This window comes from Leucoraja erinacea, chromosome 2, assembly GCF_028641065.1.
Source record: "Leucoraja erinacea ecotype New England chromosome 2, Leri_hhj_1, whole genome shotgun sequence".
NCBI lineage: Eukaryota > Metazoa > Chordata > Chondrichthyes > Rajiformes > Rajidae > Leucoraja > Leucoraja erinaceus.
In genome coordinates this window covers 138,697,562-138,724,255 of record NC_073378.1, presented here as the reverse complement: position 1 = coordinate 138,724,255, position 26,694 = coordinate 138,697,562, and positions in this window count along the sequence as shown.

Here is a 26,694-nt window from a genome sequence, read left to right as displayed (position 1 = left end):
ACCTCCCCCTTACCTAACTTAACCCCACTGAGATAATAATCTGTCCCCTTGTTTTTGCCACCAAAGTGGATAACCTCACATTTATCTATATTATACTGCATCTGCCACGCATCTGCCCACTCACTCAACCGGTCCAGGTCACCCTGCAACCTCCTAACATCCTCATTGCAGGTCACACTGCCACCAAGCTTTGTTTCATCCCAAAACCTGCCAGTGTTGCTCCTAATGCCCTCTTCCAGATCATTAATATATATGGTAAACAGATTGCGGCCCCAACACCGAGCTTTGCGGCACCCCACTGGCCACTGCCTGCCATTCTGAAAAGGACCCATTCACTCCTACTCTTTGCTTCCTGTCTGCCAACCAATTCTCTGTCCATGTCAACAACCTACCCCCAATACCATGTGCTCTAATTTTAGTCGCCAGTCTCCCGTGCCGGACTTTCTGATAGTCTAGATACACTGCATCCACAGGCTCACCTTCATCCATTTTACTTGTCATATCATCAAAGTATTCCAGAAGATTAGTCAAGCATGATTTCCCTTTCATAAATCCAAATTGACTTGGATTAAGCATTTTACTGCTATCTAAATGCCCCATTATTACCTATTTAATAATTGACTCCAGCATGTTTCCCACCACCGAAGTCAGGCTAACTGGTCTGTAATCCCCGTTTTCTCTCTCGCTACTTTCTTGAAAAGTGCGATAACATTAGCTATCCTCCGATCCATTGGAACTGATCCTGAATCTATAGGACAATGGAAAATGACCACCAATGCGTCCACTATTTCCAGAGCCACCTCCCTGAGGACCCTGGGATGCGGACCATCAGGCCCAGGCGATTTATCATCCTTCAGTCTCATTAGCCTACCAAATACTATTTCTCGCCTAATGAAAATATATTTCAGTTCCTCTACCCCCCTTAGATCACGTGTCCTCCAGTACATCTGGGAGATTGTCTTGCAGGAATGTCGATGGAACAGCAATGGATGACATTTCTGGGCATAATCTGGAATCCGCAGGATCACATTGGTGATCATTTTCCAATTCTCAATTTCAGTATAGGAGTAAAGAGGGTCTTCTGCAGTCGCATAGGGCTCTGGTAAGACCACATCTAGAGTATTGTGTATAGTTTTGATCTCCTAATTTGAGGAAGGGCATCGAGATTGACCACTGGGATGGCGGGACTGTCATGTGAGGAAAGATTGAAAAAATAAAAGCTTGCATTCACCTTAGTTTCGAAGGATGAGGGGGGTTCTTATAGAAACTTATACAATTATAAAAGGACTTGACAAGCTAGATGCAGGAAAATGTTCTCAATTTTGGGCGAGTCCAGAACCATGGGCCACGGTCTTAGAGTAAAGGAGAGGCCATTTGAGGCTGAGGTGAGAAGAACACGGTTTCACCCAGAGAGTGTTCAAGAAGGAACTGCAGATGCTAGAAGTCTGAAGAAGGGTTTCGGTCCGAAACGTCGCCTATTTTCTTCGCTCCATAGATGCTGCTTCACCCGCTGAGTTTCTCCAGCAATTTTGTTCACCCAGAGAGTTGTGAGTTTGTGGAACTCTCTGCCACAGAGGGATGTGGAGGCCAAATCGAGTTAGATAGATCTCTAGGGGTTATTGGAATCAATGGATATGGGGAGAAGGCAGACACGGGTTATTGATTGGGGACGATCATCCATGAATGGCGATGTTGGCTCGAAGGGCCGCATGGCCACCTCCTTGCAACTATTTTCTACGTTTCTATATTTGAGACTATATTGAATTTTGTGCTGAAAGCCTTAGCCAGGTGTCTGGGAACAGGGATCTCAATTCCATTCGTTTTATGAATGAGAATATGTTTAGACATGTGCGGAGGTTACTACAATGGGAACATGTGCATTGCAGCATTTCTCCGGCATGATTACAAAACGACGCCTATGCAAATTCTCAGTGGATGCTGCCTGACCTGCTGAGTTGCAGATTGAAATAAGTTTGTAAAGATTATGAGTAGAATTGGGCCATTCGGCCCATCAAGTCTACTGCGCCATTCAATCGTGGCCGATCTGCCTCTTCCTCCTAACCACAATCTCCTGCCTTCTCACCATAACCTCTGATATCTGTACAGGAATATCCACTGACGACCTCCACAGCCTTCTTGGGTATAGAATTCCACGGATTCGCCATCCTCTCACTAAATACAATTCTCTAAATTTACTTCCTAAAATAACTCCTTTAATGTTGAGCCTATGACCTCAATTGCTAGACTCTCCCATTAGTGGAACCATCTTCTCCACATCTACTGTATCCAGGCTATTCATACCCTCCCCCCTCTCCCTTACTTTCTCCCCCATCATTCCCTCATACCATCAATCTTCTCTCCATTCCCCTCATTCCCTCCACTACCCCTTCCTTTCCTCTATTTCTCCTGTCCTCATCTCCCCTCCTACTTTACTCCCTCATTTCTCCTCTCCCTTCCCCTCTCTCCTTATTCTTTCTCCCTTCCCCTCCTCCCCATCCCTCATTCGCCTTCTCTCCCCTTTACCCCCTCCCGCTTCCAACCCTCTCTATATCCCATCCCCTACCTCATCTCTTCACCTCCCTCCTTTACCTCTATCTCCACTCCATTACCTTTCCCTTCTCTCTCACCGTGAGGCCATACCCTCACTCTCTCCTAATTCCTCCCTCTCCACTCCCCCTGCTCTCCCTCCTTTCCCCCCTCTACACGTACTCTCTCCCCCCTTCCTCCCCATTCCTTCTATCCCCACATTCTCTCACTCACCTTACTCTCTCCCTTCCTCCCTCTGCCTCTTCCCTCCCCATCCTTCGCATCATTCTCATTCCTTCTCTCCCCACTCCCGTTACCCTCACATTCTCTACCTCCTTCACATTTCCCCCCACCTAATTGCCCCGTCCTCTCCTCCCAGTCCCTCCTCTCCTCCCTCTCCTTCCTCTCTTCCCCTCCCCTCCCCTCATTCCCACCTTCTATGTCCTTACCCTCTCATCCTACTCATCCCCTCACCCTATCTTCTCATTCCCTCCCCACTTTCCCATTCGTTTCTTCCGCTCACCCACACCCCCCCCCCCCCCGATCCCTCCCATTTCTCTCTCCTCCTTCCTCCTTCCTCTCCTGCCTCCTCCCATTCCCTAACCTCCTTTACCCCTCTCTCACCGTCCACTCCCCACACTCCATGTCCCCTCCATCATGGCTCCTTATCTCCCCATTTACCCCCTCCCCATTCCCTCTCTCTTCCCTCCCATTCCCCTTCCCTCATTCCCTTCTTCCCTCCCTCTCCCACCACGCGTCCTCAATCCACCCTTTTCCCGCCCTCCCCTCACATTCTTTCGCTCTCTCCCTCCCTATTCCCTCACACGCCCTCCTGCTTAACCGCTCCCGTTCCCCCGTCTCCTTCACACCCCTCCTCATTCCCTTCTTTTCTTTCTCTCCCCCTTCTCCCCACACATTCACCATCATTTTCCCACCCTCATTCCCTCCCCTACCCCTGCTTCTATCCCCCCACCCTTATTCCCTCTCTCTTCCCCTCCTTCTTTCCCAGTTCCTTCATTCCTCCCCTTATATTCTCTTTATTCCTCTCTTTCCCCTTACACTCCCTCTTTCTCCACTCCTCTTCCTCTTGACACAATCGGCCCCCTCATTCCCTTCTTTCATTCACCTCCCCCTAACATTATCCCTAATTTCTCCCATCCTCACTCTTTCCCCTCTCCCTTTCTCTCCCCTCTCCCCTTTCTCTCCCCTTTCTCCCATCCCTCATCCACTTTCCCCTCCCTTAATCCCTTTCGCTCCCCTCCCCTCTCCCCTCATATTCTCTCCCTCATTCTTTCTATTCTGCCCATCTTACCTTATCCTCTTCCCCTCCTGCATCTTCCTTTTCTACCCCTCCCTCTCCATTTCCCTCTCCCATCGCTCCCTCATCCTCCTCGTCTCTCTCCCATTCCCTCTCTCCCCTCTCCTCCTCCTTCCCTCTCCTCCTCTTCCCCTCTCTACTCATTTATCGACTCCCTCTCGTCTCTCCCCATTTCAGCCTACGCTCCCCTCCTCATTCACACTCTCTCCCCGCACACACGCACCCTCTCCCCATTACCTTATTTCCTTCCTCCCTTCCATCACATTCTCCCTCTTTCTCCCCCACTCCCTCCATTTCTCATTCTCCTTCTCTTTACACACTCACTCTCCCCATTTCCCCTCACACTCTATCCTTCTCCACTTCCTCTCTCCCCTCACCACATTCCCTCCACCTATCTCCCCCTTACTACCTCTCTCACCCCCTTCCTCTGTCCTCCGTTATGCCGTTCCGACACGTTCCCTCTCCTCGTCCCCTCGACACCCCCACCCCTCGTTATGCCCGCATTTTGTGCCTGTATTGATAAAACGACAAATGAAGTTCTTTGTCTCCACTCTTCCAAAATACGCACATGCAAGATATGGCGGTGCTGGCTCGAATGGCCGAATGGCTTCCTCCTGCACATATTTTCTATGTTTATATATGAGAATTGCCCGTGATATTTGCAGTTTCCATTCTCATGTAGATGCTGATATTCGCTTTAACAACAGACAGTAATGTTTTCGCGTCTATAGACCACACATAAGGCTCATTCTTTTGTTGATCTGATATTTATTATTTCAATTCAAATCAATACAATAAATGCGTTTACATCTATTCCACGACCACACTGATACATCAAACGATTACCAGATGAAGCTATCTAAACATTCGTTCCTCACGGTACCCGTGTGAGATTGTTGACAGTGGGAGCCTGGTGTGGCCATCAGGCTGTGGGCAACTTCTCTCTGCGCATATCTACCTTCCAGCCGTAGATTTCAATCTTGCATATGATGAGGGTGTTGCTGTCTCCCGGTAGGATAATGTTCACATATCGTCCCGAACTCCCCTCGCAGACGTAGTCAAATACCGTTCCAGGCACCAACTGGACAGATCCACAGCTTAAAGAGAGGAACATCGATCAATGAAAAGCCAGCACCTGAGAGGATTCTAATCCCGATTGTGTCGCCGTGGAGCATAGAATTTTGGACTTTACTGCCCTTCGCTGGTCACCACGGGGATTTCTACAGTATCTACAAATACACAGCACAGATACAGGCCAACAGCCTCTGACGAACGTGGTGGTGCGTCACTGTCGGTGGTTCAAGGGACGTCTGTGGCTTTCATTGCCGGTTTCAACCCCAGTTACCTCTGGCCTGACGACCCGTTCCAGACTCGTCTGCAGTGAACTCTAATATGGGCAGATTATCTGGAGACGATTTCCTTCTCTACTCGCTTCGGTAACCGAAATAAATGATTGTCACGGAACAGCGTTTGGGTGGCCGGGTGGACTTTGCTTTAGTTCAGAGGTACAGCGCGTAAAAGGGCCATTCGGCCCACCGAGTCCACGTGGAGCAGCGGTTCCCGCACATGTACATTATCTACACACACACTAGGGGCAAGTTACTATTATACCAAGCCAATTAACCTACACATCCGTACGTCGTTAGAGTGATGGAGGAAACCGGAGCTCCCGGAGAACACCCACGTAGGCCACGCGGATAACGTGCAGACTCCTGACAGACAAGCACCCGTAATCAGAGTCGAACCCAGGTCTCAGAAGATGTAAGGCAACACCTCTACCGCTTCGCCACTGTGCCACTCAAATCGTAACGTAAACGTGGGGGGAGATGGCTGTGTGGGCGGGGGCAGCGGGTGGTGGTGGGGGGGGGGGGGGGGGGGGGGAGGAAGATGATAGCTTGGAGAAATGCCGGGGAAAGAGCCATGGGTGGTGGGTGGTATCACAGAGGAGGGCATCAAGAACCAGCGAGGGGGGGGGGGGGGAGGAGGGAAAGTGGCTGGAGCTTGCGGTGCGATAGGGACGCACAGCGGGCGCTGGTCGCTGGTCGATCTCCTCCCGCCGCGATCAGAATCTCCACTTTACGTTTAGCGATATCGACGATATCTCCGTCGACAGGCCGTGCCGCTTCTAGTCCCTCGGAAAGTTGTGTCCGGTTGGAGTCCTCCGCCGGCCATCCAGAGCGTCCCTCAGTTCCAGTAAAGACGCGATGGGGCGGACCGTCCCAGGGGAGTGACAGGAGAAGAGACTAATCTGCGCGGCGCTGACTGCCAGGAGAGGAGTTCAATCTGCGCATTGTTTAAACCTCGCAAACATTTACAATATGCCACCGATCTAGCAGCACAGGAGGACGGTGAGCGAACTGGGGGGAAATCGAAGCGCTATCGCGTACCATTTTTGCGCAAATAGAAAAAAACCGGACAAACCGGAATATAACAATATCAGAGTTTTAGTTATGTGAAGATAGAATATAGGTTGATAGATAGATGAGCCAAATGCAAGCAAATACATTTAGCGTAGTTCGGGCAACTTGGGCTGCATGGGCGAGTTGGGAAGAGGGCCTGTTTCCACTCTGTATCACTATGCCCCTCAACTGCAGGAGATCTGCCATTTGCCGCGAATACTTACACGATATTCGAATTCCCTGCGTGCCCCAAGGCATCTGCAATGCGGAGTTCGGCTGCTCGGAGCCATTCGGCGCAGCAATCCATTCTCTGTGTGATCCTTACGTCGGATATGTCGCACATTAATTTTGCGTCCATACTCCACCAAATGTTCGTGGTTCTCTTCATCTGCGTACAGGAAGGCAGCAGCCAAGTGGCTCGTTCGGCATCTCTTGTCCGATAAGCGGTGTTTGTTTCTATCGTCCTACGCGCAACGTTCACTGTTGGGTAGGAACAAATATTGTCATAACCGCAACGATAAATGTTGTAATGAATCAGCTGGCCTCTGTCCTTGACCAATAGAATTTTAAGTCAATTCGCGTCATGTACCATAACCCTAACTCTACCTCAGTGTGCACATTGCACTTGCCTCCCACACCCTAAAGACAGACTGGGTTGTCGGTTAATTGGCTAGATAAAAACTGTAAAATTGTCCCTCTTCTGTGTAGGATAGTGTTAATGTGCGGGGATCGCTGCGGAGCCGTTGGACCGAAGGGCCTGTTTCCGCGCCGTATGTCTAAACGAAAATCAATCTCCAAGTTTGATTGATGCGGACACGGGACGCCATATAATTCCGTCAAGTACGATGTGTGGTATTTGGAGGGAATTCATGATAAATAGGCTTTCGTCAGCATTGCATCGTTAAGGGGAGGTCTTGCTTGACAATTTTTCTGGAATTATTTGAAGAGATATATAGCAGGACAGCCAAAGGAGAGTCGGTAGATATTGTTTACTTAGATTTTCAGAAATACTTTGATGAGGTGTCACTCGTCGGTCTGGTAATAGAGTTGGAAGCCCACGTGATCAAAGGGCAGATACCAGCATGGCTAGCAGGTTGCTATATTCATTATTTGGAGGAGGGGATTTATAGCTCTGTGGCCAAGTTTGCGGTGATACGAAAATAGGTGGAGAGGCCGTTAATGTAGATAAAGCAGGGACACTGCTGAAGGACTAGGACTGGTTGGGAGAGTGGGCAGATAAATGGCAGATGGAATATAGTGTAGCAAAGTGTGGAGTCGTGCATTTCGGTAGTAGGAATAAAGGCAAGGAATATTTTCTAAATGGGGAGATAATCCAGAAAGTGGATGTGCAAATGGACTTGGAAGTGCTTGTGCAGGATTCCCCAAAAGGCATCTGCACATCGAATCGGTAGTGAAGAAGGTAAACTGAATGCTATTTCAAAACGGCTTGTATATAAAAACAGGGATGGAATGCTAGGGCTCCATACGTCACTGGTCAGGACCCATTTGGAATATTGTGAGCACTTTTGGGCACCATAGCTAAGAAAGGACGTCCTGACGACCATGGAGAAGGTCCCGAGGAGGTTCACAAGAATGATCCCAGGAATCAGTAGCATAAACTGTGGTGTGCGTTTGTCGGCACCGTGCCTGCACTCGTTGGAGATTAGAAGAATCAGCGGGGACCTCGTTGAAAAATACGGAATAGTGAAGGGATTGGGTAGAGTGGATGTGGGGAGGATGTTTCCAGCAGTGGGAGAGTCTAGGACTAGAGTCCATAGTCTCAGAATAAAAGGACGTTATTTTAGGAAAGAGATGACGAGAGGTTTCTGTGTTCAGATTGTGGTGAATCTGTCGAATTATTTGGCACAAAAGGCTGCAGTGGCCTAGTCATTTGATATTTTTTAAGGCACAGATAGAAAGATTATTGATTAGTGTCAGTGGTTTTGGGGAGAAGGAAGGAGAATGTGTTTAGGGGGGGAGAGGTAGGTCAACTATGGTTGAATGATGGAGTGGACCTGATCGGCCGAATGGCCGAATTCTACTCTACCACGTGGCATTATGACCTTCTGAATTTGGCCCTCAGAAGCGCTAAATGATGAATCATGTGGTCAAATAAGGGTTCTGTAATATACAAACTTATATTATACATAATAATTATATAATATATAAACATACAATAACTGATAGACGTCTGGAGAACAATTGTGAACAGGTGGAGCTTGGGATTCATAATTCGCCAAAGGTGACAGCACAGGATGGTTATGTTGAAGTGCGCGGTATGCTTGGCTTTGCAGGGCGCGGCATAGCATATAAAAGTTGGGATGTCATGTTATAAATATACCGAACACGACACAGAATGTACATGGAGTAGTTTGTTCAGTTCAAATCACCACGGTGCAGGGATAATGCGGTTGAACTAGATAGAATGTTGAAAAGGTTTACAAGGATAAATTAAATAATCAACGAGACGCAAAACATCGCAGATATTCGTTTCTGTACATACAACAACACTTCCAGGAACTCCAGGAACTCGGCAAGACGGGAGGAATCTATGGAGTGATGGACAGACGAGGTTATGCGGCGGGATTCTTATTGATACTGATTCAATTTCGTTCGTTATTGGGTAATATTTGATAGGTAGTGGTTGTTTTCCCTGCAGCGAAGGAGGCTGACGTTTGACTTGATAAAGATAAATGCTTGGTGTGGTAGATACGGAGTGTTGGAAAGCTAGAGGCTGTAGCTTCTACCATCTGAAATAAAAAATATCTCCCAGGTGAACTCAGGGGATTAGGCTATGTACGGCTAAAGGGATAGTCAACGTTTCGGGCCTAGGCAGTTCGAGAGGACCGCAAGTACAGCGAGCGTGTGGAGGTCATGGAGGGTTATGGCAGAGTCTGGAGGGAAAAAGTTGCTTTCATCATATCATTAACAGGCATCTTCCTTATATGTGAAAACCTGGCTAATAAACATATTAATTAATTCATTCATTCAATCATTTTTACATTCATTCATTCATTCATTCATTCAATCATTCGTTCATTCAATCATTCCTTCATTCAATCGTGCATTCAATCATTCATTCATTCATGCATTCAGTCATTCAATCATTCAATCATTCAATCATTCATCCTTCAATCATTCATTCATTCATCCAAATCATATAATAATTACAGCACGGAAACAGGCCCTCGGCACTTCAAGTCCGCGCCGAACACTTAATCTCACCTAGTCCCATCTACCTGCACTCATACCATAACCCTCCATTCCCTTCTCATCCATATGCCTATCCAATTTATTTTTAAATTATACCAACGAACCTGCCTCCACTACTTCGACTAGAAGCTCATTCCACACAGCTACCATTCTCTGAGTAAAGAAGTCCCTCCTCATGTTGCTCCTAAACTTTTGTCCCTTAATTCTCAAATCATGTCCTCTTGTTTCAATTTTCCCTATCCTCAATGGGAGAAAGCTTGTCCACGTCAACTCTGTCTATCCCTCACATAATTTTAAAGACTCCCTAGTCCCCCTGAACTTTCTGCGCTCCAAAGAATATAGACATATCTTGTTAAACCTTTCTCTGTAACTTAGGCGCTGAAACTCAGGCAACATTCTACTAAATCTCCTATAACCATATAACCATATAACAATTACAGCACGGAAACAGGCCATCTCGGCCCTACAAGTCCATGCCGAACAAATTGTGTTCCCCTTAGTCCCACCTGCCTGCACTCGTACCATAACCCTCCATTCCCTTCTCATCCATATGCCTATCCAATTTATTTTTAAATGATACAAATGAACCTGCCTCCACCACTTCCACTGGGACCTCATTCCACACCGCCACCACCCTCTGCGTAAAGAAGTTCCCCCTCATATTACCCCTACACTTCTGTCCCTTAATTCTGAAGTCATGTCCTCTTGTTTGAATCTTCCCTATTCTCAAAGGGAAAAGCTTGTCCACATCAACTCTGTCTATCCCTCTCATCATTTTAAAGACCTCTATCAGGTCCCCCCTTAACCTTCTGCGCTCCAGAGAATAAAGACCTAACTTATTCAACCTATCTCTGTAACTTAGTTGTTGAAACCCAGGCAACATTCTAGTAAATCTCCTCTGTACTCTCTCTATTTTGTTGACATCCTTCCTATAATTGGGCGACCAAAATTGTACACCATACTCCAGATTTGGTCTCACCAATGCCTTGTACAATTTTAACATTACATCCCAGCTTCTATACTCAATGCTCTGATGTATAAAGGCTAGCATACCAAAAGCTTTCTTTACCACCCTATCTATATGAGATTCCACCTCCAAGGAACTATGCACGGTTATACCCAGATCCCTCTGTTCAACTGTATTTTTCAATTCCCTACCATTTACCATGTACGTCCTATTTTGATTTGTCCTGCCAAGGTGTAGCACCTCACATTTATCAGCATTAAACTCCATCTGCCATCTTTCAGCCCATTTTTCCAAATGGCCTAAATCACTCTGTAGACTTTGGAAATCCTCTTCATTATTCACAACACCCCCTATCTTGGTATCATCTGCATACTTACTAATCCAATTTACCACACCTTCATCCAGATCATTGATGTACATGACAAACATGCTCTCTCCATTTTGTTGACATCTTTCCTATAATTTGGCGAACAGAATTGTCCACAATATTCCAGAATTGGCCTTACCAAGGCCTTATGCAATGTTAACGTCACATCCCAACGTCTATGCTCAATGCTCTGATTTGAAAGGCCAGCACACCAAAAACTTTCTTTACCATGAGATTCCACCTTCAGGGAACTATGCACAGTTATTCATAGATCCCTCTGTTCAACTGCATTCCTCAATTCGCTACGATTTACCACGTACGTCATATTTTAATTTGTCCTGCCAAGATGTGGCACCTCACACTTAGCAGCATTAAACTCCATCTGCCATCTTTCAGCCCAATGTTCCAAATGGCCTAAATCTATCTAGACGTTGAACATCTACTTCGATTTAAATATTTTATTTGAATTTCACAGCAATTTGCATACATACAATAATAACAGACCATGACAGTCAAGGCCTAATTGTGCAACAGTATGTAATAGACCCTCAAAGCCCTTACCCTTACCCAACTTCAACCCTCCCGAATCAGGTCGGAAACAAACGGGCACAAACAACACTCACATACGTACACATCCACACAAATATGGTAAGATAAACAAAACAAAAAGTACTAAAAAAAAATAGGTCACTAATAACAGTAACTAAGTACGTAATTAAATAAATAAGTGTGGGAAGGGGGGAGGGGTTAAGGGGAGAGCAGCTGCAGTAGAGCAGAACAATGGTGGATAGCACTCAGTCCTCTTCCGAGTCCGGGGACAAGTTGAGAGAGTTAACAAGTTCCAAGAAAGGGTGCCATGTATCTAGGAATGTCTTGGTAGAACCTTTGAGAGAGAACCTAAGTTTTTCAAGCTTTAAATTGTAAAGCACATCCTTAATCCACCGGGCGTGTGTCGGAGGACAGTTGAGCCTCCAGTTAAGCAAGATCAGTCCCCGGGCTAACAAGGTTGTAAAAGCTAGGACCCGTTTCACCGCAACAGAGAGGTTGGTGTTGGGAGGGGTAGCGAAAATGGCTGACAGTGGGTCTGGAGGAATAGTCTGGCCGTAGGCTCTGTTTATCAAGTCGAAAGCACTCCTCCGAAATGCTGCTAACTTAGGGCAAGACCAAAACATATGGCTATGGTTGGCAGGAGATTGATTACATCTGTTGCAGGTGTCCCTAACAGCGGGGTAAATTCTAGATAATCTTGCATTTGTGTAGTGGACTCTGTGAAGGGCTTTGCATTGGATTAGGCCATGACGAGCACATATGGAGGAAGAATGGATCAAATCCAAGGCAGAGTCCCGTTGCTGGTCTGTTAGTTTCGTATTCAGCTCACCCTCCCACGCAGCTTTTAATGAGGTATGAGGTTTCAATATAACCGACCCTAAAAAGTTATGCACAACAGAGATGCATTTCTTCCGGTTGGGATCTTGAGCTAAGATGCTATCGGTCAGGGTTTCATGGGGGAGATTTGGGAAATGGGGGAATGTCTTCTTCACAAAATCCCTAATCTGGAAAAAAAGAAAAAGGTGGGAATTCGGGAGGCTATAATTGGACGAGAGCTCCGCAAAGGACGAAAAGATGCCATCACAGTTGTGAACCTGGGTTTTAGGATGGACAGTGACTTTAAATTAGATCGCCAAATATGCGCGGTGGTTAAGTCCAGCTTCTTTCACCTAAGGAAGCTGGCGAAGGTGAAGCCCATTCTCGAGCGGCAGCATTTTGAGACAGTAATCCATGCCTTTATTACATCTAGGCTGGATTACTGTAACGCGCTCTATTTTGGTGTTGCTCGTTCTTCACTGGCTCGTCTCCAGTTGGTTCAGAATGCTGCTGCCGCCTTTTAACAGGACGAAAGAGAGCACATCCTTGGCCTACACTGGCTCCCGGTGCACTTTCGGGTTCATTTTAGTTACTGTTATTTGTTTTTAAATCTCTGAATGGGCTCGCCCCGCCTTACCTCTTGAGCTGCTCCACCCATACACTCCTGCCCGGTCCCTCAGGTAGCTGGTCAGCTGCTCCTGGAGGTACCGGTCTAGTAAAGAGGTGATAGAGCCTTTCTGTTGCTGCTGGCACTCTGGAACACCCTGCCGCTGCACATCAGACAGGCCCCCTCACTGTCCATCTTCAAATCCTTGTTAAAAACGCATTTGTACTCCCTGGCTTTTGACCATGCCTGAGGCTTTGCTTCTGTTGTGGTGTTTTTTGATGTTTCTTTATTTTAAATGTCTTTTCCTACTATTTCTTTTGATTGTTATTTTTGGTGTGTATTAATTTTTTGTCAATGATTAGTGATGTACAGCACTTTGTTGCAGCTATGTTTGTTTTTAAAGTGCTCTATAAATAAAATTATTATTATTATTAATTATTATCCTTGTACAGGTTTTTGATACTACTGATACCGTTGCTTTGCCAGGTTTTGAATGCGTGGTCTGTACTTGAAGGTTTAAAGATGTGATTTTTAAGCAGTGGGGTTAAGATAGAAGGGCCTTGAAAACCGACGTTTTTCCTGAGTTGACTCCATATCTTGAGCGAGAGGGACGCAATTGGGCCTGCACCCGCAGATGTTATAGAGAGGGGTAGTTGAGAGCAACGGGAGATGTGAACTCGCCTTTTCCATGTGTACCCAGGTCGGTAGGTGGTCGCAATCATCATTCATCCAATACAGGAGTTTTTGCAAGTTAGCTGCCCAATAGTATCGCCTAAAGTCAGGAAGTGCCAAACCGCCGTCACTCTTAGGGGATTGCAGTATCGCCTTTCGGATTCTAGCCGGTTTGCTACCCCATAAAAAATAGATATTGTCCTTTCTAATTAATCAAAAAATGATTTAGTGATAAGTATAGGGACGTGCTGGAAAAGATACAGGAATTTGGGTAGGACGACCATCTTGACCAGATTTATCCGGCCCACGAGGGATAGCGGTAAAAGTGAACAGCGGTCAAAATCTCTTTCGGCTTTCTCAACCAGAGGCAGAAATTTTGTGCGGAACATATCAGATAAGGGTGTTGTTATGAAGACGCCGAGGTAGCGAAACCCGTCCTCTGCCGATTTGAATGAGGTTAAAGAGCGAGGGAGCTGCTTAGCCAATGAGTTAATCGGTAATAGCTCACTCTTTTGGTAGTTAAGTTTATAACCAGAATACGCACCAAACCGTTCTAAAATATTCGTAATCACAGGGACAGAGCTGACTGGGTTCGAGATGTACAGGTGCAGGTCATCCGCATACAACGAGTCTTTATGAGTTGTGTCGAACCGTGTAACACATTTAAAGCCCTTCTCTGAGCGTAACCAGACCGCCAAGGGTTCTATCGCGACAGCAAACAAGAGTGATGATAACGGGCAACCCTGCCTGGTACCGCTCTGAAGGGGGAAGTGGGGCGACAGTGTGCCGTTTGTTTGTACTGAGACCACCGGGGACGAGTATAATAGGCTGACCCAAAGAATAAAACTGTTACCGAGGCCAAAACTGTCCTTCGCCTCATTTAGGTACCTCCACTCGACCCTGTCGAAAGCTTTTTCGGCGTAGAGGGAGACCACTATCTCCGGGGCCTCCTTCAAATCTACTTCAATATCCACAACACCACCTATCTTAGTATCATCTGCACACCAATCCAATTTACCACACCATCATCCAGATCATTGATGTATATGACAAACAACAGTGGAACCATCACCGATCCCTGACGCACATCACTAGTCACCAAACGGACAAACAGATATCCACCATTACTCTCGGGTATCTCGCATTTACACATGATTAATCCATCTTGCTACTCTACTATCAATACCCAACAATTGAACCTTCGTATCCAAGCTTCCATGTGGAACCTTGTCAAAGGACTTACTGAAGTCTTTGGTATTTAAATCTTTGTCATTGCATCTCCCCCGTCATCCCCTTAAGTATAATTTGCCAGTCTATCCAAGCCAATTCAAGTCCCATTCCTTCAAAGTTTCCTTTAATTTTCAGGACGGTAGTCTCCGAATTAATCGTGTCACTTTCCATCCTAATGCAGAATTCCACCATATTATGATCACTGTTGCCCAAGGGGCTTTGCACAACAAGATTGCTAACTAATCATTTCGCATTAAACAATAACCGGTGGCCTGCCCTCTAGTCGGTTCTTCTACATATTGGATTAAAAAGCCGTCGCATAAACATTCCAGTAAATCCTCCTCCTCAAGTCTGCTACCAGTTTGGATGGCTCAATCAAAATGTAGATTAAAGTCACCCATGATAACTGCTGGCGACGATGTTGGGGTTGTGATGCTACATAAACATCTGCAAGCTTGAAAAGCCGATACCTGCTGCGTTATGGAGCGACTGCCTTGGAATGAGCATCATCCTGAATATTTCATCGCTTTCCCAGTTCCATATAAAGGATTAATTATTATTCGCTGCCTTTTGCATTTCCTCGTGGCTGCAGATCTAGCGGCATGCCTCCTGCGACTCTCAGATTTACTTCCTCAGACCCACACCCACCATCTATTTCCTCCGAAGACAGGACATTTGGCATATCTCATCAACTTGCCACACCATTCGCACCAACCCCCAAGGACGCACCGTGGGAAGCATCCGATAGGGATGCGTGTGCAGGCAGGCGCTACAGATGCCGGTTTATACGGAAGATAGACACAACATTCTGGAGTGCATTAGCAGGTCAGGTAGCAATTATGGAGAATAGGATTAAGTGAAGGGTTGGCGCGGAAACCTGCTTCAGACACTCTCTGAAGAATGGTTCCGACCCAAAACGTCACCTGTCCCCTTTCCCTACAGATGCTGCTTGGCCCGCTGTATTACTCCAGCAATTTGTTTATCAATCGCGATGCATCATAGCTTGGTTTGGGAACATCTCTGTCCAAGACCACGAAAATTTGCAGAGCGTGGTGGATATAGTCCAGTCTATCACACAGACCAGCCTACCTCCATCGACTCCACGTACATTTGCACTGCTCGGGAAAATTTCCAACATAAGCACGAAACACCCATTCCCTCTTCTGCTCTCTCCGTGGGGCAGAAAACACAAAAGCATGGACGCATGTACATCAGCTTTTTGATTAGCTCCCCGCTATTGCAGGCCTACTGACCGGACCTCCCATGTCTTAGGCTGTAGTCCCGATATTCCAACCTGCCTCATTGCAGCGTTTGCAGTTATTGTTATCTGCATTTCCTCTGCAACTGTATCGTTATAACACTGTAAACTCCTGTATTTAGACATTTTATTGTTGTATTACCAATGGTATCAATGACTTATTTGACTGGATATCTGCAAAGTCAGCTTTTCGCCGTATCTCGATACTCGAGGATGAACCCGAGGATTATTCGGTTAACATACGACATCGGGCCTGTACGCGATTGAGTTTAGAATGACGAGGTGGACCTTATTGAAACTTACTGCATAGTCAAAGGCCTGGATATAATCAATGTGGAGAGAACATGTTTCCACTAGTAGGAAGATTCTAGGGCAGGTGTCATAGATTCGGAATAAAAGGACGTGCCTTTAGAAAGAAGGCGAGAGGAATTTCTTCAGTCAGATGGTGGTGACTTTATGGAATATATTGCCGCAGATGCCTATGGAAGGCAAGTCATTGAGTATGTTTTAGGCGCGATATTTAGCTGGCAGAGGAGATGGTTGAGGCAGATACTATAACAACATTAAAATTACACTAGGACAGAATTGTCCCGCTCCTGTGCACCACAGTCCCGTACGTCTATGACGCCCCTGGAGGACTACTGTCTTCTGATGTTGCTTATTGGCAAGGGGATATAATAACTTCCTCCACAGAATTATATCTGCGCCTCCGCGAAAGTGTTCCCAACTCCCAATGTTCTTCTATCTATGCTGCATGTCGAAGAGGTGCTTAACATCTTGAGGCGTATAAATGTGCACAAATCTCCCCGGCCTGATCATATAGATCCAGGGTCATTGTGAAAAGCTCGGAAATAAATTGCTGGCCCCATGGCTGAGATGTACGAATCAGAATTAGAAACTAATGATGAGCCAGAGGGTAGCTAATGTTGTTCCTCTAGTTACGAAGGTCTTCAAGGAAATGCCAAGGAAATGTAGACCACTGAGCCATACGTCTGTGGTAGGCAAGTTATTAGAGAGGAATATGAGGAATAAGGGAGCAATGCTAGACAGGCTAGATGCAGGAAGATTGTTCCCGATGTTGGGGAAGTACAGGACAAGGGGTCACAGTTTAAGGATAAAGGGGAAATACTTTGAGACAGAGATGAGAAAAACATTTTTCACACAGAGAGTGGCGAGTCTCTGGAACTCTCTGCCACAGAACGTATTTGAGGCCAGTTCATTGGCTATATTTAAGAGGAGTTAGATGTTGCCCTTGTGGCTAAAGGTATGGAGAGAAGCAGGTACAGGATACTGAGTTGGGTGATCAGCCATGAGCATATTGAATGGCGGTGCAGGCTCGAAGGAACGAATGGCCTACCCCTGCACGTATTGTATATGTTTTTATTCATTTGGATAGACCAGCGCGGGTTTGTACGTGGTGGTTCGTATTTAGAGAATATGATACAATTTCTTAAAGTAGTAACTAAAACGTCATTGAATGGGACGCTATAGGCGTTGTCTCTATGGAATTCAGCAGGGTATTTGATATGGTTCATAGGGTAGCCTGCTCAGGAAGGTTATGTCGCATGGGATCCAAGGAAGCCAGCCGACTTGATCGGGAACTGGCTTCATGTAAGGTAATAGGTGGTAGAATGATGTTTTTCAACCCGGAGGCCTGTAGTGGTGTGCCTCATGGATCGGAGCAGTATAAGTAAGTTTGCAGAGGACACGAATGTGTGTGGCATCGTTGATAGCGAAGATGGTTATCACAAGTTGCGACTGGGAATGAAGCGCTTGCTTCCGTGCTGCCTATCTCCATGGCTCTATATGCCTTTAATATTCTATCTCCACAATTCTATGAATCTAAACAGTAACAGACAAGGCTCCAATTGCAGCTTACCTTCACTAGCCAGCGTCGGAAGTTTTACGGCGAACACCGCTACCGCGCACAGGGTCAGGACCTTCTCGCGCCCTGGCATAACGATGTTCACATATCGACCTAATAGCCCATGACAGCTGAAGGTTAGGTTTAATGTAGAAATGGACTGGACTGTGGCACAGCTGAAAAAAGATGAAGATAGCATGGTGAGAGGGGAGCGTCGGGAAATCAGCTAACCGTCATGCGCTGTATTACTCCAGCAATTTGTTTATCAATCGCGATGCATCATAGCTTGGTTTGGGAACATCTCTGTCCAAGACCACGAAAATTTGCAGAGCGTGGTGGATATAGTCCAGTCTATCACACAGACCAGCCTACCTCCATCGACTCCACGTACATTTGCACTGCTCGGGAAAATTTCCAACATAAGCACGAAACACCCATTCCCTCTTCTGCTCTCTCCGTGGGGCAGAAAACACAAAAGCATGGACGCATGTACATCAGCTTTTTGATTAGCTCCCCGCTATTGCAGGCCTACTGACCGGACCTCCCATGTCTTAGGCTGTAGTCCCGATATTCCAACCTGCCTCATTGCAGCGTTTGCAGTTATTGTTATCTGCATTTCCTCTGCAACTGTATCGTTATAACACTGTAAACTCCTGTATTTAGACATTTTATTGTTGTATTACCAATGGTATCAATGACTTATTTGACTGGATATCTGCAAAGTCAGCTTTTCGCCGTATCTCGATACTCGAGGATGAACCCGAGGATTATTCGGTTAACATACGACATCGGGCCTGTACGCGATTGAGTTTAGAATGACGAGGTGGACCTTATTGAAACTTACTGCATAGTCAAAGGCCTGGATATAATCAATGTGGAGAGAACATGTTTCCACTAGTAGGAAGATTCTAGGGCAGGTGTCATAGATTCGGAATAAAAGGACGTGCCTTTAGAAAGAAGGCGAGAGGAATTTCTTCAGTCAGATGGTGGTGACTTTATGGAATATATTGCCGCAGATGCCTATGGAAGGCAAGTCATTGAGTATGTTTTAGGCGCGATATTTAGCTGGCAGAGGAGATGGTTGAGGCAGATACTATAACAACATTAAAATTACACTAGGACAGAATTGTCCCGCTCCTGTGCACCACAGTCCCGTACGTCTATGACGCCCCTGGAGGACTACTGTCTTCTGATGTTGCTTATTGGCAAGGGGATATAATAACTTCCTCCACAGAATTATATCTGCGCCTCCGCGAAAGTGTTCCCAACTCCCAATGTTCTTCTATCTATGCTGCATGTCGAAGAGGTGCTTAACATCTTGAGGCGTATAAATGTGCACAAATCTCCCCGGCCTGATCATATAGATCCAGGGTCATTGTGAAAAGCTCGGAAATAAATTGCTGGCCCCATGGCTGAGATGTACGAATCAGAATTAGAAACTAATGATGAGCCAGAGGGTAGCTAATGTTGTTCCTCTAGTTACGAAGGTCTTCAAGGAAATGCCAAGGAAATGTAGACCACTGAGCCATACGTCTGTGGTAGGCAAGTTATTAGAGAGGAATATGAGGAATAAGGGAGCAATGCTAGACAGGCTAGATGCAGGAAGATTGTTCCCGATGTTGGGGAAGTACAGGACAAGGGGTCACAGTTTAAGGATAAAGGGGAAATACTTTGAGACAGAGATGAGAAAAACATTTTTCACACAGAGAGTGGCGAGTCTCTGGAACTCTCTGCCACAGAACGTATTTGAGGCCAGTTCATTGGCTATATTTAAGAGGAGTTAGATGTTGCCCTTGTGGCTAAAGGTATGGAGAGAAGCAGGTACAGGATACTGAGTTGGGTGATCAGCCATGAGCATATTGAATGGCGGTGCAGGCTCGAAGGAACGAATGGCCTACCCCTGCACGTATTGTATATGTTTTTATTCATTTCGATAGACCAGCGCGGGTTTGTACGTGGAGGTTCGTATTTGGAGAATATGATACAATTTCTTAAAGTAGTAACTAAAACGTCATTGAATGGGACGCTATAGGCGTTGTCTCTATGGAATTCAGCAGGGTATTTGATATGGTTCATAGGGTAGCCTGCTCAGGAAGGTTATGTCGCATGGGATCCAAGGAAGCCAGCCGACTTGATCGGGAGCTGGCTTCATGTAAGGTAATAGGTGGTAGAATGATGTTTTTCAACCCGGAGGCCTGTAGTGGTGTGCCTCATGGATCGGAGCAGTATAAGTAAGTTTGCAGAGGACACGAATGTGTGTGGCATCGTTGATAGCGAAGATGGTTATCACAAGTTGCGACTGGGAATGAAGCGCTTGCTTCCGTGCTGCCTATCTCCATGGCTCTATATGCCTTTAATATTCTATCTCCACAATTCTATGAATCTAAACAGTAACAGACAAGGCTCCAATTGCAGCTTACCTTCAATAGCCAGCGTCGGAAGTTTTACGGCGAACACCTCTACCGCGCACAGGGTCAGGACCTTCTCGCGCCCTGGCATAACGATGTTCACATATCGACCTAATAGCCCATGACAGCTGAAGGTTAGGTTTAATGTAGAAATGGACTGGACTGTGGCACAGCTGAAAAAAGATGAAGATAGCATGGTGAGAGGGGAGCGTCGGGAAATCAGCTAACCGTCATGCCAGACGCTGTTCTTCTGCTCAGCGTTTGGAGAAGGTACGCTCCTAGTTGCAGACCAATGTTGGACTTAGGACCCGGTGAGCACATACCTGGAGAAGGGGCATCTTGCTAGTTCCAAATAACATGTGAGCATTAGGACCCCGTGGACACACCGCTGGTGGAGCCGCATCCTCCTAGCTCCAGACTCTTTCTTACAGTGATAAAACTAAAAACAGAAATATTTCGGAGCAGATTGACAAGGATGTTCGCAAGACAGGATTCGAGGAAGTTTATTGAAAGAAGAGGTTGGGCAGGCTAATACTTTGTTCCATGGAACGCAAGAGGCTCCCGGAGTGATCGCATCAAAGTACATGAAGAAATTATTTTCCTGGATGGAGAATGGCAAAGACGAGAGGCATAGCTTGAGAGTTGAGAGGAAGATGTTTAATGGTTTAAAGAAAAAATACGTGGCGTCTTTGTTTACATAACCGTGGTGGGTGCTTGGAACGCGCTGCCAGGGCTGGTGGTGGAAGCAAGTACGACAGTAATGTTTGAAAGGTGTTTAGATAACACATGGCTATGCAGGGATGTGGGAAACGTGCAGCATAGATTAGATTAACTTGGCGCCATGTTTGGCACGGTTATTGTGGACAGAGGGCACGTTCCTGTACGGTACTACTCTGTTTTTTTTTATGTACGCAGTCTGGCCGCTGAAGTTTGCACACTATCATTATATTGCAACTTATTACGTTCGTTCTTTCCCCTTTGTATACTCACAGTGTGTTGGATTTGCCGTTGTTCTGCAGAGAATTCCCAATGCGGATCTCCGCACCAATTAGCTCCTCCCTGCAGCAGTCTATTCTGTTGATGATTGTAACTCGTGTCACGGTGAATGTTTCCTTCAGGTCAAGCCTCCACCACGGGTCGGTGCTTCTCTTGGTGCGCATGCACGATCCCTTACGCCAGGTGTTCACAATGTTCTGAATGACCTCTCCCTGAAAACCAGTTTCCTTCAGTTCTGTTTTTCCAGGCACCGCGGTTGCTTCTGTTGGGTAGAGAGTAATGTCATTTAGTGGCAAGGATTAAATATACTGGTCTGGGTGCCAAATACTGGCTTCGTGTTCCCCTATAAGTACTTAAGGGGCTGTTTCCCACCCTATAGTTGGAGGTGATCGAGAGATGGTGCTGTGGATGGGTGATAGCAAACTTGCCAGCAGTGTGCGGTATACTAAAGAGTGGGGGGGAGGGGCGGAGAGGGTTGGGGGAGAGGAGGGGGAGAGGGTGGGGGGAGTGGGGTGGGCAGAGTCGGGTACAATTGGCATACAATTTGGAAATGTAGGGGGTGAAATTAAAGGGAAGAAGTTCGGAGGAGCGCTTACTGAAAACTGCAGGAGAAATAATAGTACATAAAGTTTAAAAAAGGGCTGAGGTTAGGTAAATTGGGGAGTGGTGAATACAGACTTAAATTTGTTATATTTGAATGCGCCTAGAAGGTGGAACAAGTTTCATAAGCTTCTAGCACAATTAGAAAATTATAGGTAATACGTAATAGGCATTACGGAAACATTGCTGAAAGAGGATTGTAGCTCGGAGCTGAATATCCAAGTATACACGTCAATGTGAAAGTTAAAGTCAAAATAACCGATTAAATCTCACTATACATCGGTGCAGTGAATCCGCACACAAGGGCAACAGGTAAAGTCAAACAGAGTTTAGTGTAACACGATCGTTTAGTGTAACTGCGTTGTTCCTTTACGGCTTTAGAAAATAAGTCCAAGAAGCGCACTGACGCACGGTAAAAGGTGGCGATTGCACTACAACTGATCAGATTTGTCCACGGACATTGTGGGGAGCTAGGGAGGAAATTGCACGAGCCCTCGTTGAGATTTATGTCGTCGTTACATGCAGGTGAGGTGTCGGAAGATTGGAAGAAGGCAAATGCTGTGCCTCTATTCAAGACGGGCTGTAGGGAAAGGTTGGGAACTACGGGCCAGCGAGATTGACATCTGTGCTCGGAAAGTTACAAGAGACTACTCTGGCGGATAGATTATGCATGCACTTAGATGGACGTGGAGATCAGGGATAGTCAACGACCTGTGTGTTGGAGGTCGTGACTCGCCAAATTATTTCAAAATGTGACCAACATTAGTTGATTATGTCAGAACTAAAGTCGTTGTATACATGGATTTTACTGAGGCATTTAAGAAAGTTCCGAGTGGTTGGCTGTTCTGGAGGTTTAGAGGGGAAATGCCACTCAAGGAGAGAGAACTGAATGGATAGAACATTGGCTTCATGGAAGGAAGCAGAGGGTGATGGTGGAAGGCTGCTTTTTGGACTGGAAGATACTGTTTTTTTTGATGGGGGGGGGGGGGAGGATTCAGAAATCGGAGGTGCAAATGGACTTGGGAGTACTGGTGCAGGATTCCCAAAAGGTTTATTTGCAAGTTGAACCGGTAGTAAGGATGGAAAATTAAATGTTAGCATTTATATCCATAGCAAGAAATTAAATGGCGGGTGTTTAATGCTGAGGCTTTATAACGCACTGGGCAGAGCGCATTTGGAATATTGTGAACTGTTTTGGGCCTCATATGTGAGGAGCGATTTATTGGCAGTTTAGAGTGTCCAAGATAGGATTACGAGACTGACCCCAAGGATGATGGATTAACATGTGGAAATCTTTTGACGGCTCCGGGCCCTGTATTCGCAGGAATAGTAATGGATCATCGGGGATCTCATTGGGAGAGTCTACGACCAAAGGGCAGAGATTCAGAATAAAAGGACATACCATTTGGAAGGAGATGAGGAGGATTTGTTTTAGCCAGAGGGTAGTGAATCTCGGGCTAACGTGATTCCCTCGGTAAGAAATAGTATCAGTGAGAGATAGCATGTCTGAGAATGCCTCAGTGTCTACAGCCACTGTCTTAGCGCGGATTTGAGCCTACCTGTTCCAGCTTCAGATGGTAGATGTGTTACATTTCCAAACGGGAGTTTGTTTCCAGATATTGGTGGGATATGGCCGGGAGTTTCAGTATCAGTAGGTTTTGAAGCAAATACCTCAACCTCGCACAGGGTCAAGATTCTATCCTGTCCCGGCAAGAAGATGTTCACATATCGACCAACAAGTCCATCACAATTGAAAGTAAGTGTTGTCAAAGCAACTGAATCAACGGTTCCACAGCTGAAAGAGATGATTGAAAGTGAGACCGCGCTACCTCGATCAAGACGGATGAGAAAGCGTTTGTCATCGTAGGCCTGTGCTGGTGAACTGGTGAGAGGTATATGCGATGTCGGGGACTCCCGTGGCGACTCTGGCATCCTCCCCACTGCCTTGTGTAACAAACAAATAGCTAGGAACAGGAGTGGACCCGGTGACATAGATGGCCTTGTCTGGACAGAGAGTGCATGATCCGTCACCATAGGGACTTGTAACCAAAACATTGCCACTGCAATCCGATTGTCCGATATTACATAATTTGAGTGTATTTAAAATGCAGCTAGAATAATATCCTTTCATTGATCCCACCGCTATAGATATATGTGAGCAGCTCTTTCCACCGGTCTACGGCACTATATCACGTTCTCTCGCATCTGCATCGGCGGTGCACAGGTTCATTTTTTTCTGCAGTGAGTTGAGTCTTATGCTGCAGCTTCTCTCTGTATCCCATTCTGGTTAACACCACAACAGTAACAATGAAACTTGCAGAACAAGATCCCGCAGCTGTATTACGTCGGCGTTTGTTTCTAAATACTTACAGTGTGTTGGAATTGCCATCGTTCTCCAGCGAGTCCCCGATGCGGATCTCGGCACCTAACAGCTGTTCCGAGCAGCAGTCTGCTATGTTGGTGATTCTTACATCTGCCACGCTGTAGCTTTCCTTTAGTTCCATTCTCCACCAAGGGTCCGTGGAATTGCTGGTGCGCGCGCATGAACCATGCCTGAAGTCGCTGTCGCTGTTCCCGTCAATAGCTAGTTCAGCAGGTGCCTCGTGATTCGTGCCGGACTGGGTCGGCGGTGCTCCGTGTGCCACGGGTCCTGTTGGATTGGGAAACACGTGACTTACGCGCATGAATAATGCATTGGAAGGAAGCAGAGGGTGATGGTGGAAGGCTGCTTTTTGGACTGGAAGATTGTGATTGGTGGTTTGCCTCAGGTCTCGGTAATGGGCCCGAAACATGAGGAAAATAAATAAAACTGCATACTGTTTTTTGATGGGGGGGGGGGATTCAGAAATCGGAGGTGCAAATGGACTTGGGAGTACTGGTGCAGGATTCCCAAAAGGTTTATTTGCAAGTTGAACCGCTAGTAAGGACGGAAAATTAAATGTTAGCATTTATATCCATAGCAAGAAATTAAATAGCGGGTGTTTAATGCTGAGGCTTTATAACGCACTGGGCAGAGCGCATTTGGAATATTGTGAACTGTTTTGGGCCTCATATGTGAGGAGCGATTTATTGGCATTTTAGAGTGTCCAAGGGAGGATTACGAGACGGATCCCACGGATGATGGATTAACATGTGGAAATCTTTTGACGGCTCCGGGCCCTGTATTCGCAGGAATAGTAATGGATCATCGGGGATCTCATTGGGAGAGTCTACGACCAAAGGGCAGAGATTCAGAATAAAAGGACATACCATTTGGAAGGAGATGAGGAGGATTTGTTTTAGCCAGAGGGTAGTGAATCTCGGGCTAACGTGATTCCCTCGGTAAGAAATAGTATCGGTGAGAGATAGCATGTCTGAGAATGCCTCAGTGTCTACAGCCACTGTCTTAGCGCGGATTTGAGCCTACCTTTTCCAGCTTCAGATGGTAGATGTGTTACATTTCCCAACGGGAGTTTGTTTCCAGATATTGGTGGGATATGGCCGGGAGTTTCAGTATCAGTAGGTTTTGAAGCAAATACCTCAACCTCGCACAGGGTCAAGATTCTATCCTGTCCCGGCAAGAAGATGTTCACATATCGACCAACAAGTCCATCACAATTGAAAGTAAGTGTTGTCAAAGCAACTGAATCAACGGTTCCACAGCTGAAAGAGATGATTGAAAGTGAGACTCCGCTACCTCGATCAAGACGGATGAGAAAGCGTTTGTTATCGTAGGCCTGTGCTGGTGAACTGGTGAGAGGTATATGCGACGTCGGGGACTCCCGTGGCGACTCTGGCATCCTCCCCACTGCCTTGTGTCACAAACAAATAGCTAGGAACAGGAGTGGACCCGGTGACATAGATGGCCTTGTCTGGACAGAGAGTGCATGATCCGTCACCATAGGGACTTGTAACCAGAACATTGCCACTGCAATCCGATTGTCCGACATTACATAATTTGAGTGTATTTAAAATGCAGCTAGAATAATATCCTTTCATTGATCCCACCGCTATAGATATATGTGAGCAGCTCTTTCCACCGGTCTACCGCACTATATCACGTTCTCTCGCATCTGCATCGGCGGTGCACAGGTTCATTTTTTTCTGCAGTGAGTTGAGTCTTATGCTGCAGCTTCTCTCTGTATCCCATTCTGGTTAACACCACAACAGTAACAATGAAACTTGCAGAACAAGATCCCGCAGCTGTATTACGTCGGCGTTTGTTTCTAAATACTTACAGTGTGTTGGAATTGCCATCGTTCTCCAGCGAGTCCCCGATGCGGATCTCGGCACCTAACAGCTGTTCCGAGCAGCAGTCTGCTATGTTGGTGATTCTTACATCTGCCACGCTGTAGCTTTCCTTTAGTTCCATTCTCCACCAAGGGTCCGTGGAATTGCTGGTGCGCGCGCATGAACCATGCCTGAAGTCGCTGTCGCTGTTCCCGTCAATAGCTAGTTCAGCAGGTGCCTCGTGATTCGTGCCGGACTGGGTCGGCGGTGCTCCGTGTGCCACGGGTCCTGTTGGATTGGGAAACACGTGACTTACGCGCATGAATAATGTATTGGAAGGAAGCAGAGGGTGATGGTGGAAGGCTGCTTTTTGGACTGGAAGATTGTGATTGGTGGTTTGCCTCAGGTTTCGGTACTGGGCCCGAAACCTGAGAAAAATAAATAAAACTGCATACTGTTTTTTGATGGGGGGGGGGCGGGGGAGGATTCAGAAATCGTAGGTGCAAAATGGACTTGGGAGTACTGGTGCAGGATTCCCAAAAGGTTTATTTGCAAGTTGAACCGGTAGTAAGGACGGAAAATTAAATGTTAGCATTTATATCCATAGCAAGAAATTAAATAGCGGGTGTTTAATGCTGAGGCTTTATAACGCACTGGGCAGAGCGCATTTGGAATATTGTGAACTGTTTTGGGCC